Here is an 11064-nt window from a genome sequence, read left to right as displayed (position 1 = left end):
TACCGAATTCGAAGCATTAACCGATTCAAACCTTTACCGGATTCGAACCATTAGCCGATTGAAACGTTTACCGGATTCGAACCATTAACCGATTCAAACGTTTACCCGATTCAAACGTTTACCGGATTCGAAACATTAACCGTGGTAACATAAATCCATTATTGCTTCGGATATGAAATCTTTCCTCTTCTCCAATGGCTTGATCTCTGATCATCAATTTGGTTTCTGACCAGGTCACTCTACTCTGGACATGCTGCTTCTGCTGTCTCAACAATGGATGGAGGTCCTCAATGCCAAACAGGAAATTAGAGCTGTCTCCCTTGACATATCACGTGCCTTCGATACGGTCTGGCACCCCGCTCTGCTCACCAAACTCTCCTCTTTTGGTATCCATGGAAATCTCCACGCATGGCTGGCGGACGTCCTCTCTAGTCGTAGTCAACGTGTGGCCCTGAATGGGTTTCTCTCATCTCCTCTTCCTGTTCAGGCTGGAGTTCCCCAAGGCAGTGTTCTGGGCCCTGTGCTTTTTCTGGCCTTCATCAATGATCTCTCTGACTCTCTTGAAAATCCTCTCTATCTCTTTGCTGATGACTCTACTCTCTGTCGCTCCATTCTTCATCCCTCAGATCGGCAGTCTGCACCCTCCTCACTCTCTGCAGACCTGGACAAAATCACAGACTGGGCAAACAAGTGGAACATGTCTTTCAATCCTGACAAATCTCACACTCTTACGATGTCTCTCCGAAAAGACCGACTGGACAACCCTCCCATCCACTTTCTGAATAATCCTCTCCAAGAAGTTCTGTCACTCAAGCTTTTGGGTCTCACTATCTGCCATGATCTTTCCTGGGAAAACCACATTTCAAATCTGGCCTCCAAAGCCAGTCGCCGACTGGGCATCCTCCGTCGTGCGAAGTCCTTCCTTGGCACACCTGAGCTCCTCACCACATACAAGGCTTTCATCCGCAGCTCAACGGAATACTGCTCTCCCCTCTGGGCCTGTGCTCCTGCCTCACACCTAGCTCGTCTTCACGCTGTTGAAACCAAATCATTCAGAATCATTGGAATCTCCCGCGATGAAGCTAACTCCAAGGGCCTCTCACTCACTCACCGCAGGCAGGTTGGTGGTCTTTCTGTCTTCTACCGACTCCTCTCTGGCCTTGTCCCCCCAGCTCTCTCTGGGCTCTGTCCTGCAAATATTCCGACAGGTCGCACAAGATCTGACTGCAACCCTCCTATGGTTAAACTGCCAAAATCAAGACTCTCTGCTCACCTTCACTCCTTCATTCCTCTTTTCTCCCACCTCTGGAACAAACTCCCTCAATCTCTTCAATCCCACTCCACCCTCCAGGTCTTTAAAACAGCTGTTCACCACCATCTCTTATCTTCCCCCATCCAAAACCTTGATCTTTTCTATCCCCGCTAATTTCACCCCAATTCCACTTTTTTGAAATACCAACTTCTGTCCTGGAAGTCCTTGGTGTCCTTGTGTTTTATACTTCTCCCACCCCCCCCCCCTTCCCACGCCTCCTCCCCCCAAGCCCTCTCCCTCCCACACATCTCCCTGCTCTTAAATGTTGTGTGCTCTCAAGTGTTTGTGTGCTTCCCCTTCTCTTGTCTTCCGCTCCCTCTTTTTATATATTTTGTTTGTCTGGTTGATTTGTTTGTGGAATAAATGTCAGCTCTTTCACGAGCCTCGATTCAGTATACAAAAAAAAGAAAGAAAAAAAAAGCCGATTCAAACCTTTACCGGATTCGAACCATTAACCGATTCAAACGTTTACCGAATTCGAACCATTAGCCGATTCAAACGTTTACCCGATTCAAACCTTTACCCGATTCAAACGTTTACCGAATTCGAACCATTAACCGATTGAAACGTTTACCAGATTGGAACCATTAACCGATTCAAACGTTTACCGGATTGGAACCATTAACCGATTCAAACCTTTACCCGATTCAAACGTTTACCCGATTGGAACCATTAACCGATTCAAACCTTTACCCGATTCAAACGTTTACCGAATTCGAACCATTAACCGATTGAAACGTTTACCCGATTGAAACCTCAACCCGATTCAAACGTTTATCGGATTCGATTTTATTTTACCCGAATCAGTCCATTACTGGATTCGAACCATTGCCCTATTCGCTTCTTACATTATGTTTCTCAGACCTTTACAGGATTCGAACCAATATCGGATTACCATCGTCCCATAATTTACCCTATTTACACATTCGCATCCGCCTTTTGTACAAGAAATCCACAACACCCCCCATTTTTGTAATGGTACAACCCTAACATTGAATCGGGTAAAGGGTAAAGTGTAAAGGTTAAAGAGTAAAGGGTAAAGGGTGCTAATTTCATGGACATCTATGCGAGGTGATGTATATTGTTATGGTTTTGAGTTTGTACAATAAAGGTTAAATTTCCCCCTCATAGTTTATCCACACTACAACACGTAGCCTCGCGATAGTTCAGTTATTTCTTAGTATGTGTAAGCATAGTCCTTTTCCTGTGTTAGTTTTGCGTTGAGTAGAATAATGAGAGTTAGGTCCTTTCTTGCCTTATGCCGCCTTTATTGCCTTATGCCGCCTTACGCCTCCTTATGCCGCCTTTGGCTTTTTGGCGCAAATTAACACGAGGCAGGCTTGGCAAATCGAGGCAAGACCGAAGGAGAAGCTGACGGTAAGTGGGAGCCGCCAATCAGGGCTCGAAGGGAGCGGTTGCGGCACTGCGTCACAGGGCGTGGTTGGAACATTCGAGAGGGCTAAGGGGGTTGGCCATATAACCCGTTGCGCGAAGCCCCCGACCTCAGTTATGAGATGGGTGATGAGCTTGATGAGTTACAAGTTATGAGATGGGTGATGAGCTTGATGAGTTACAAGTTGTGAGAAGGGCATGCGCTGGGTGTTGAGCTTGAGTAGTTATGGGCAGAGCCGCTTGTGAACAAGTTACGAGTTCTGAGAGAAGACGCGCATGAACTAAACTATAAGCGCTCTTACGAATTAGGCACTCGGTTGAGCTTGAGGCCGAGCCTCTATTGGGTTACGCGAGTGATAGCGCGCCGGCAACTAAACGCGTTGTGGAAAACCGCCAGCTGCGCTGAGAGACGCGTACATTTCCCTTCCGCCTGCCTCATCTGCCCTTTGTTCGAGAGACACGCTACAAGGATCCCTTCCACCGCCTGCTTGCCTTCATCGCGGGACATGCCGTGACCGGGGAGAGCCACGCCGGGCGGGGCCGTTCCTGGACGACCGTCCAGCGAGGAACATCATCCTACCTTCATTTCCCCTTTGTGAGTGTGATCGGGCCCGTGTCTGGGGTTAACGTAAGACTGATTCAGACTGCTCTGTGTCTCTCTTCTTCTACCGAATCATTGTACATTGTGTAAATAATCATTAAATCGTGTTCTTCCTTTATTCGACCGTCTCGTCCCTTCCATCATTGACTAAGCGTGGTACGAATTGAACCGCTCAAATCGGGTTCCAATACTAGAAAACTGCACGGACCACGTGGTACACAATCCGCTCGGTGTACTTAAATTACACGTGGCTGTGCGAGGCTTGATTGCCCGCTTCCGCGGCGGCGCAGGTATTTAGGTACGTGCGAGAATTGTCCCGAAACCCTACCTTGCGTTTGCCCTGGAGGGGCGTTTCAAGTCTCTCGGTTGCGCCGACCCAGAAAGAACAAGGGGCTTAATCTCCCCTTGGTAAGGGCAGGAAGGGCGGCGAAAACCGTAATAATATATATATATATATATATATATCGAACCATTGCCCTATTCGTGAGATCACGAAAAGCAACTTTCATAACCACGTTTTACAGTTTAAACTCCGTGTTACCTGTCAGTTTCATGTCGATGTTTACAAACTCCTTCACATCCAGATTCACTTCTTTTCCTTCTTCCTATTTAGCTTCCTATTCCTATTTCCTTCTTCCTATTTCTATCACCTCGCACAGATGTCCGTGAAGTTAGCACCCTTTACCCTTTACGCCATACATATATTATACCAAACAGGTCTTGTTCTCAGTCTTCCTTTAACTTTTTCGTTTGACTCGAGGAAGACTGAGAACAAGACGTGTTTGGTCGAAATTAAAACATCGATCGTCTTGAAGCTTCGTCCGCTAATTATTTAATTTCTTCCGATTATTTAATTAATGCAAATGAGGCTGCCTGGAGTGCTCGTATTGTGGAGTTTCTACTATTTCTCACACTTTTATACATATACTGTGTGTGTGTGTGTGTGTGTGTGTGTGTGTGTGTGTGTGTGTGTGTGTGTGTGTGTGTGTGTGTGTGTGTGTGTGTGTGTGTGTGTGTGTGTGTGTGTGTATACACGAATATGAAACTGTGATTCGGAAGTAGATAAGCAGTTTATCCACCCTTTACTGTGTATCGAAATACCCTCGTTTCAGTTTCCCTTTTACCCCATCAAGCCTCGCGAGTGCCCTGTTTCCTTTGGGTATACACGCGTTACTGTAGCAACGATAAACAAAGACAGACCCACCGAGCGTACCTTTTGTGCTGCTCGTTCACTTTCCTGCTATGCACTTTAGATACACCTGTCTTCATTACCACGTACGTTGTTTTTCAAATAAATCTTCGTACGAGTTCCGTGCTCGACTCCGTACTGAGTCCGACCTGAGCCGGCTATGAAGCCACGTGATCTACGGAGCGTGATGGCCAACTGAACAGGAGTACGTCACGTGCGTCCGGTACAATCAATTTGAAAGGTGGGTGAGTGGCTCACGCGTCCGACCTGGCTCTGATGGGGTTGAGCCCTCTGATTAGTGCATCATGATACTGGGGTACAATGTTGGTGTAAAGTGGTGCTGAGCTGTGCTGTATATAGTGTACACCATGGTACATGGTTTTAAAATGCACTTTGGTTCTGGGATGCGCTACGAGCACACCCTTCTTTTAGGATGCGCTAGGAGCACACCCTTCTTTTAGGATGCGCTACGAGCACACCCTTCTTTTAGGATGCGCTAGGAGCACACCCTGCTTTTAGGATGTGCTAGGAGCACACCCTGCTTTTAGGATGTGCTAGGAGCACACCCTGCTTTTAGGATGTGCTAGGAGCACACCCTGCTTTTAGGATGCGCTAGGAGCACACCCTGCTTTTAGGATGTGCTTGGAGCACACCCTTCTTTTAGGATGCGCTACGAGCACACCCTTCTTTTAGGATGCGCTACGAGCACACCCTGCTTTTAGAATGCGCTAGGAGCACACCCTTATTTTAGGATGCGCTAGGAGCACACCCTTCTTTTAGGATGCGCTAGGAGCACACCCTTCTTTTAGGATGCGCTAGGAGCACACCCTGCTTTTAGGATGTGCTAGGAGCACACCCTGCTTTTAGGATGTGCTAGGAGCACACCCTGCTTTTAGGATGTGCTAGGAGCACACCCTGCTTTTAGGATGTGCTAGGAGCACACCCTGCTTTTAGGATGTGCTAGGAGCACACCCTGCTTTTAGGATGTGCTAGGAGCACACCCTGCTTTTAGGATGTGCTAGGAGCACACCCTGCTTTTAGGATGCGCTAGGAGCACACCCTGCTTTTAGGATGCGCTACGAGCACACCCTTCTTTTAGGATGCGCTACGAGCACACCCTGCTTTTAGGATGCGCTAGGAGCACACCCTTCTTTTAGAATGCGCTAGGAGCACACCCTGCTTTTAGGATGTGCTTGGAGCACACCCTTCTTTTAGGATTCGCTACGAGCACACCCTTCTTTTAGGATGCGCTACGAGCACACCCTTCTTTTAGGATGCGCTACGAGCACACCCTTCTTTTAGGATGCGCTACGAGCACACCCTTCTTTTAGGATGCGCTACGAGCACACCCTTCTTTTAGGATGCGCTAGGAGCACACCCTGCTTTTAGGATGTGCTTGGAGCACACCCTGCTTTTAGGATGTGCTTGGAGCACACCCTGCTTTTAGGATGCGCTTGGATCACACCCTGTTTTAGGATGCGCTTGGAGCACACCCTGCTTTTAGGATGCGCTTGGAGCACACCCTGCTTTTAGGATGCGCTAGGAGCACACCCTGCTTTTAGGATGCGCTTGGAGCACACCCTGCTTTTAGGATGCGCTAGGAGCACACCCTGCTTTTAGGATGCGCTAGGAGCACGCCCTGCTTTTAGGATGCGCTAGGAGCACACCCTGCTTTTAGGATGTGCTAGGAGCACACCCTGCTTTTAGGATGTGCTAGGAACACACCCTGCTTTTAGGATGTGCTGGGATCACACCCTGTTTTAGGATGCGCTTGGAGCACACCCTGCTTTTAGGATGTGCTTGGATCACACCCTGCTTTTCGGATGCGCTTGGAGCACACCCTGCTTTTAGGATGCGCTAGGAGCACACCCTGCTTTTAGGATGCGCTTGGAGCACACCCTGCTTTTAGGATGCGCTAGGAGCACACCCTGCTTTTAGGATGTGCTAGGAACACACCCTGCTTTTAGGATGTGCTAAGAGCACACCCTGCTTTTAGGATGTGCTAGGAACACACCCTGCTTTTAGGATGTGCTGGGATCACACCCTGATTTTAGGATGTGCTCGGATCATACCCTGGTTTTAGGGATGTGGTGGAAGAACATTGTTGTTTTCGGATGCGCTAGGAGCAAGCACACTGTGGTTTTGGGATGCGCTAGGAACACACCGTAGTTTTAGGATGGGATAGCGACACACCGTTGTTTAGGATGCGCTTGAAGAACACCGTGGTTTTGGGTTAACCTTGGAGAACACCGTGGTTTTGGGATAACCTTGGAGAACACCGTGGTTTGGGGATAACCTTGGAGAACACCGTGGTTTTGGGATAACCTTGGAGAACGCCGTGGTTTTGGGATGCGCTAGGACAACACCATGGCACAACTTCTGTCTGTGTGTGCTTGAGGGTATTGTGTGGCAGGTGATAGCCATCAACAAAGGCCATCTTTATGGACCTCAAAGTGGGTGTGTCGTTCAAGACTTGGTGCATTTCGTACATAAGGATCTTTATAGAATGGTGCTATAAGGACATGAAATGCAAGAGCCATTCCAGTGAGTAATCATCCGTTCAATGGTTGGTAATGATTGTCTGGGCAATACTTCAGCTTTTCGGACAAATCAATACCCTGTTGTTAGACATTTACCATTACCATCACAGGTAGCCATTTACTCCTGCAAAACACCCCATGCATCAGTGTGGCAAAGACCAGCTTGGAAAAGACCAGTGTGGCAAAGACATCATTTGCGATCTGTAAACACCCATTAGCCCCCCCCCCCCCCTCTATTTATTACACATGTAACTAGAACGGCACTCGGTAGAGCACATACCTCCACCAGGCTAAACAGTTTACCTTTTGGATCCCACTGATAGGTCAGAACTGGATTCGGACCTGAACCAAAATCTAATCGGCTTGTTCCTGTCGTCTAGCAAATCTCAGGCCTAGTTTTGTCATAATTTGTCAACCACCTTTGGAAATATCATGCCATATGTCGTTTTTGACCCTATATCTTAATGGTGAAGAATCTCTTGAAATTAAAAAAAAATCCTATCCGGATCCGTATTCGGATCTTCACCAAAATTGAATCGATTCATCCTTGTGACACTCCCAACCGGTCCACCAAGTTTTATCCAAATCAATCCATAACTTTTTGAGATATCGTGCTATATATCGGTTTTAGCCTCATGGGCGGTTATGGTGGGGAGGGGGAAGGGGGTGGGAGGGGGGGGGGGGTGGCGGAGCAGGCGGTCGCCCCGAACGCGAAGTGAAAATGGGGTGACAAATGACACCCTCAAAAAACCGTTTTCATTCTCAACTTGTTTGTATTGTATATAAATTATAATAAAACAGACTCGTGAGATCACGAGAAGCAACTTTCAGAACCACATTTTACAGTTTGAACTCCGTGCTACGTGTCAATGTCAAATTCTGAATAAATCTGATTGTTTGATATGCGTCCTGTTTATATTTACAAACTCCGTTCCATCCGGATTAACTTTTTTCCTAATCACCTATTTTTCTCACCTGGCACAGTAAATAAATCTGGGTTACGGTGTTAGTAATTATCGGGCTGCCTGCTGCGTAGATCTCTCATCTTGTATGATGAGGTTTAATATGTACTCTGTAACATGGCCCAAGGGATGGATGGGTGTAACTGTTGGACGTTTATTTTGTAATTTTGTCAATCAAATCTAGATATCTCACGGTATATGACGCAATCAGTTCTTTAACTTCCTTGTCTTCCTCTGATCTTTTCCTTTGGACATCTTGGATTTGAATCTTCATTTTCCTATCATTTAAACCTCTTTATAATGTGTGCATTCATCCGAGGATAATCATAATCGGCGTTCTTTCTTAATTTTTCCTCTCTTTCACGGTGGAGTTTCCTTAAGCCCAGGTCACGTGTACGCACGAGAAATATCATGACGTATGGCGTACGTCGTACGACGTGGACAGGCGTCTGAGGGGAAAAAAGAGAGGGCAGTGCTGGCACTCCATGGGGTCTGGCCAAAAAAGTAAACTTGATGAGAGGCCTCAGCGAGTGTGTTGGATTGGAAGGATATCCTTGAGGTGCGTATACTCGCCTCCAATCTGTGTGTCTTGGGTTAGAATTCCGATCCAGCTAAAACCTGTTATCCCGGTGTTTCATACATTGGTAAATGTTTTTTGTTTTTTGTTTTTTTTTTGTATACAAGATCGAGGCTCGTGAAAGAGCGAACATTAATCACACAGAAAGACAAACAGACACATAAAACAAATAACATCGGGAGCGGTAGACAAGATGGGGAGAGAGGGGGAAGGACACAAACACAACATTTACAACATTTGAGAGCAGGGACTGAGAGACATGGAGACATCGAGAGAACTGTGGGAGGGAGAGGGCTTTGGGGGGAGGCATGGGAAGGGGGGGGGGGGTGGGAGAGGTATAAAACATATGGACACTGCCAGGACTTCCAGGAAAGAAGTTGGAATTTCAAACAAGGTGGATCTGGGGTGAATTAGTGGGGGTAGAAATGATCAAGGTTTTGGATGGGGGAAGATAAGAGATGGTGGTGAACAGCTGTTTTAAAGACCTGGAGGGAGGAGTGTGATTGAAGGGAGTGTGGGAGTTTGTTCCAGAGGCGGGAGAAAAGAGGAATGAAAGAGTGAAGGTGAGCAGAGAGCCGGGATTTCGGCAGTTTAACCATCAGAGGGTTGCTGGCAGATCTTGTGCGACCTGTAGGAATATTTGGGGGCAGAGCACAGAGAGAGCTGGGGGAGCAAGGCCGGAGAGGAGTCGGTAGAAGTCGGAGTCGGTAGGACTGATTTGATGATCAGTCCAATCACCTACATTTCTAGCTCACCTGGAACGTACTTCCAGGGGGCTTTTGGGATGGTGAGTATTCCGTCCGTCCGTCTGTCCGTCCATCAGTCAGTCTGTTCATCTGTCCGTCAGTCAGTCATTAAACACTTGCAACTTCTTCTCTGAAACTGCTGATGTGATTGTGACCAAACTTGGCGAAAATGTCATTTGGTATGTTGCAACTCAAGTTTGCTCATGGCATTTAAAAAAATTGGGGTCTAACGGGGTCGACGGGGTCAAAGTGCATCCAGATTTGACCCCCAAAATAGGTAGAAAAGAAACTACACATAAAATTTCGATGAAACTTGACCACAACGTTCTGTTCATCACCCGTGATGTACCAACGTTTGTTAATGGCATTTAAAAAATTGGGGTCGTAGGGGATTTATGGAGGGGTTGCCCCCAAAATAGGTATTTGCTTTCTTCTCCAAAACTACACACACAATTTCGATGAAGCTTGATCACAACCTTCATCACTCATTATGTATCAAAGTTTGTTCATGGCATTAGAAAAATCGGGGTCTATGGTGTCTACGGGGAAGGGGGGGGGGGGGGTGGTGGTTTGCCCCCTCTACCCCAAAATGGATACCCACCAAAATAGGTATTTTTTTTTGTTTTGTTTTAAGTTTCATGAATATGTCAGTATGAGTTGTTAGTATGAGTTATGTCCGTTCTAGTTTGCATGTAAATTCACTACTTTGGGACCTGCCTGAGCACGCTCATCTTTCAGGTTTTTTTACATTCTAATTCTCATGGTTTAGACTTGTTCACCTGCCTTCTACACATTCTTAGATTGTCTCCTCCATTGGAGGTAAGTTTTCAAAAATGTCCATTTAACTGTCCTGAACTTGGGATCTTTAATGTTCGATAATTATTGTACCTGTTGCACAACTTTCTTTGTCATTTGTATCTGAGTATTGTGGCATGATTTGTATTCACACACTCGGCTACGTTATTGTTTCTCTGTACAGGTGTACATGCTAACGCTTTCGGTATGTCTCCTAATGAGCAACAAAATTCATACTTGTACATACAGGTTTCAGAAACTGTAACACAAGACAGATTGTGTGAGGAACAAACGAGCATTTGGATGGAGTTTGTTCAACAACAACAACAGGCATTTTAATGCCATTTTCCGTGCTAGAGCGGGGATTAGCCTTGTGGGCCCCGTGACAATCTTCTCCATTTTGCCCTATTTTCTGCATCTCCCCTTGTTAACCCCCTTGCCCACATTTCTTCTTCCACCACCTTAAGCCAAGTCTTCCTCGGTCTTCCCCGTCCTCTACTTCCTTCTACATTCATTTCCATCACTCTTCTCAACCAGTCACTTTCATCCTTCCTCAACACATGACCAAACCATCTCAACCTGTTCCTCTTCACAGCATCCATCACAGGCTCTATTCCCATCATCTTTCGCAATTCATCATTTGTCTTCCTCTCTCTCAACGATACTCCACCCATCCGTCGAACCATTCACATTTCCACCCTTTCCAGCTTTTGTTTGCGCTCGACGTTCATCGCTCCCATAAATCATAACATTTCTCACACATGCAGCATACACCTTTCCTTTCAGCTTAAGCGACACTCCCCTCCTCGTCAGCACGCCACTCAGTTCCCGAAACTTCTTCCATGCACATCTCACTCGAGCAACCGTTGCCGAGTCTGATCCACCTTCTCCATTCAGCATGTCTCCGAGGTAGCAAAATGTTTTCACACCTTCCAGCTTCACGCCGTCTC

Source organism: Myxine glutinosa, chromosome 14 (genome assembly GCF_964187855.1).
Source record: "Myxine glutinosa chromosome 14, kmMyxGlut1.1, whole genome shotgun sequence".
NCBI classification, from domain to species: Eukaryota; Metazoa; Chordata; class Myxini; order Myxiniformes; family Myxinidae; genus Myxine; species Myxine glutinosa.
Note: the sequence above shows the minus strand (reverse complement) of the source record.